This window comes from Puntigrus tetrazona, chromosome 20 (genome assembly GCF_018831695.1).
Source record: "Puntigrus tetrazona isolate hp1 chromosome 20, ASM1883169v1, whole genome shotgun sequence".
Classification (NCBI taxonomy): Eukaryota; Metazoa; Chordata; class Actinopteri; order Cypriniformes; family Cyprinidae; genus Puntigrus; species Puntigrus tetrazona.
In genome coordinates this window covers 5,711,270-5,715,580 of record NC_056718.1, presented here as the reverse complement: position 1 = coordinate 5,715,580, position 4,311 = coordinate 5,711,270, and the positions used below count along the sequence as shown (strand labels likewise).

The 4,311-nt window shown below is 40.2% G+C and overlaps 1 non-coding gene across 1 annotated transcript; it reads left to right on the top strand.

Annotated features, from left to right (window-relative positions):
• The first annotated feature begins 1,961 nt into the window (after positions 1-1,961).
• trnal-caa lies at positions 1,962-2,073 on the top strand. Its single transcript has 2 exons — positions 1,962-1,999; positions 2,028-2,073. It is a non-coding gene; the product is annotated as a tRNA-Leu (tRNA).
• Positions 2,074-4,311: the final 2,238 nt, after the last annotated feature.

The window sequence follows — 4,311 nt, the reverse complement described above, 5'->3', positions numbered from 1 at the left end:
GCCAGACTCAAGGCATTTTCACCTTCTCAGTTGATGAGGTTTCTGGTCTCCAAATGGAGGCGTGGGTTCAAATCCACTTCTGACAAAGGTTCTTTTGTAACTGGAAGAAGTGTTGAGACACAGAAAATGTAAACATTTTTTTGGCGAGTGGTTTAAGCGGTTCAACTTATTGCCAATCAACATATTTTGCTGCTACAAATTACATTTTGTGGAATTACTGTTCATACAGCACATATAGCATGTCAGAATGGCCGAGTGGTCTAAGGCGCCAGACTCAAGGCTTTTCACCTTCTCAGTTGATGAGGGTTTCTGGTCTCCAAATGGGCGTGGGTTCAAATCCCACTTCTGACAAAGGGTCTTTTGTAACTGGAAGAAAGGTTGAGATAGTAAAAATTTCAATTTCAGCCTTGCCAGTTGATAAGGTTTCTGCTCTCCACATAGTGGCACGGGTTCAAATCTGGCTTCAGACAAAGTCTGAAAATCGAATAAATGCTGATGCCTTAACTGTAATAGTAGGCATTTCTGCTTTTGCACAGTATCCCATTTTGGTCTACAAATGAAGATGTGGCTTCAAATCACACTTCTGTCAAAAGGGCTTTGATAACTGAAAAAGAAGTGTTGAGACACAGAAAATGTAAACATTTTTTTTTGGCGAGTGGTTTAAGCGGTTCAACTTATTGCCAAGTCAACATATTCTGCTGCTACAAATTACATTTGTTGAATTACTGTTCATACAGCAAAATTTGCATGTCAGAATGGCCGAGTGGTCTAAGGCGCCAGACTCAAGGCATTTTCACCTTCTCAGTTGATGAGGTTTCTGGTCTCCAAATGGAGGCGTGGGTTCAAATCCACTTCTGACAAAGGGTCTTTTGTAACTGGAAGAAGTGTTGAGATAGTAAAAATTTCAATTTCAGCCTTGCCAGTTGATAAGGTTTCTGCTCTCCACATAGTGGCACGGGTTCAAATCTGGCTTCAGACAAAGTCTGAAAATTGAATAAATGCTGATGCCTTACATTTTTTTGGCGAGTGGTTTAAGCGGTTCAACTTATTGCCAAGTCAACATATTTTGCTGCTACAAATTACATTTGTTGAATTACTGTTCATACAGCAAAACTTGCATGTCAGAATGGCCGAGTGGTCTAAGGCGCCAGACTCAAGGCATTTTCACCTTCTCAGTTGATGAGGTTTCTGGTCTCCAAATGGGGCGTGGGTTCAAATCCACTTCTGACAAAGGGTCTTTTGTAACTGGAAGAAGTGTTGAGATAGTAAAAATTTCAATTTCAGCCTTGCCAGTTGATAAGGTTTCTGCTCTCCACATAGTGGCACAGGTTCAAATCTGGCTTCAGACAAAGTCTGAAAATCGAATAAATGCTGATGCCTTACATTTTTTTTTGGCGAGTGGTTTAAGCGGTTCAACTTATTGCCAAGTCAACATATTCTGCTGCTACAAATTACATTTGTTGAATTACTGTTCATACAGCAAAATTTGCATGTCAGAATGGCCGAGTGGTCTAAGGCGCCAGACTCAAGGCATTTTCACCTTCTCAGTTGATGAGGTTTCTGGTCTCCAAATGGAGGCGTGGGTTCAAATCCACTTCTGACAAAGGGTCTTTTGTAACTGGAAGAAGTGTTGAGATAGTAAAAATTTCAATTTCAGCCTTGCCAGTTGATAAGGTTTCTGCTCTCCACATAGTGGCACGGGTTCAAATCTGGCTTCAGACAAAGTCTGAAAATCGAATAAATGCTGATGCCTTAACTGTAATAGTAGGCATTTCTGCTTTTACACAGTATCCCATTTTGGTCTACAAATGAAGATGTGGCTTCAAATCACACTTCTGTCAAAAAGGGCTTTGATTTTTTGGCCGAGTGGTTTAAAGCGGTTCAACTTATTGCCAAGTCAACATATTCTGCTGCTACAAATTACATTTGTTGAATTACTGTTCATACAACACACATTGCATGTCAGAATGGCCGAGTGGTCTAAGGCGCCAGACTCAAGGCATTTTCACCTTCTCAGTTGATGAGGTTTCTGGTCTCCAAATGGAGGCGTGGGTTCAAATCCCACTTCTGACAAAGGTTCTTTTGTAACTGGAAGAAAGCGTTGAGATAGTAAAAATTTCAATTTCAGCCTTGCCAGTTGATAAGGTTTCTGCTCTCCCACATAGTGGCATGGGTTCAAATCTGGCTTCAGACAAAGTCTGAAAAATCGAATAAACGCTGCGCCTTAACTGTAATAGTAGGCATTTCTGCTTTTGCACAGTATCCCATTTTGGTCTACAAATGAAGATGTGGCTTCAAATCACACTTCTGTCAAAAAGGGGCTTTGATAACTGAAAGAAGTGTTGAGACACAGAAAATGTAAACATTTTTTTGGCAGTGGTTTAAGCGGTTCAACTTATTGCCAAGTCAACATATTTTGCTGCTACAAATTACATTTGTTGAATTACTGTTCATACAGCAAAACTTGCATGTCAGAATGGCCGAGTGGTCTAAGGCGCCAGACTCAAGGCATTTCACCTTCTCAGTTGATGAGATTTCTGGTCTCCAAATGGAGGCGTGGGTTCAAATCCACTTCTGACAAAGGTTCTTTTGTAATTGGAAGAAGTGTTGAGATAGTAAAAATTTCAATTTCAGCCTTGCCAGTTGATAAGGTTTCTGCTCTCCACATAGTGGCATGGGTTCAAATCTGGCTTCAGACAAAGTCTGAAAATCGAATAACTGTTGATGCCTTAACTGTAATAGTAGGCATTTCTGCTTTTACACAGTATCCCATTTTGGTCTACAAATGAAGATGTGGCTTCAAATCACACTTCTGTCAAAAGGGGCTTTGATAACTGAAAGAAGTGTTGAGACACAGAAAATGTAAACATTTTTTTGGGCGAGTGGTTTAAACGGTTCAACTTATTGCCAATCAACATATTTTGCTGCTACAAATTACATTTGTGGAATTACTGTTCATACAGCAAAATTTGCATGTCAGAATAGCCGAGTGGTCTAAGGCGCCAGACTCAAGGCATTTTCACCTTCTCAGTTGATGAGGTTTCTGGTCTCCAAATGGGCGTGGGTTCAAATCCACTTCTGACAAAGGTTCTTTTGTAACTGGAAGAAGTGTTGAGATAGTAAAAATTTCAATTTCAGCCTTGCCAGTTGAGAAGGTTTCTTCTCTCCACATAGTGGTATGGGTTCAAATCTGGCTTCAGACCATGTCTGAAAATTGAATAAATGCTGATGCCTTAACTGTAATAGTAGGCATTTCTGCTTTTGCACAGTATCCCATTTTGGTCTACAAATGAAGATGTGGCTTCAAATCACACTTCTGTCAAAAGGGCTTTGATTTTTTTTGGCAGTGGTTTAAACAGATCAACTTATTGCCAAGTCAACATATTTTGCTGCTACAAATTACATTTGTTGAATTACTGTTCATACAGCACATATTGCATGTCAGAATGGCCGAGTGGTCTAAGGCGCCGGACTCAAGGCATTTTCACCTTCTCAGTTGATGAGGTTTCTGATCTCCAAATGGAGCGTGGGTTCAAATCCCACTTCTGACAAAGGTCTTTTGTAACTGGAAGAAGTGTTGAGATAGTAAAAATTTCAATTTCAGCCTTGCCAGTTGATAAGGTTTCTGCTCTCCACATAGTGGCACGGGTTCAAATCTGGCTTCAGACAAAGTCTGAAAATCGAATAAATGCTGATGCCTCAACTGTAATAGTAGGCATTTCTGCTTTGCACAGTATCCCATTTTGGTCTACAAATGAAGATGTGGCTTCAAATCACACTTCTGTCAAATGGTCTTTGATAACTGAAAGAAGTGTTGAGACACAGAAATTGTAAACATTTTTTTGGCGAGTGGTTTAAGCGGTTCAACTTATTGCCAAGTCAACATATTTTGCTGCTACAAATTACATTTGTTGAATTACTGTTCATACAGCACATATTGCATGTCAGAATGGCCGAGTGGTCTAAGGCGCCAGACTCAAGGCGTTTTCACCTTCTCAGTTGATGAGGTTTCTGGTCTCCAAATGGAGGTGTGGGTTGAAATCCACTTCTGACAAAGGTTCTTTTTGTAACTGGAAGAAGTTTTGAGATAGTAAAAATTTCAATTTCAGCCTTGCCAGTTGATAAGGTTTCTGCTCTCCACATAGTGGCATGGGTTCAAATCTGGCTTCAGACAAAGTCTGAAAATCGAATAACGCTGATGCCTTAACTGTAATAGTAGGCATTTCTGCTTTGCACAGTATCCCATTTTGGTCTACAAATGAAGATGTGGCTTCAAATCACACTTCTGTCAAAAGGGGCTTTGATAACTGA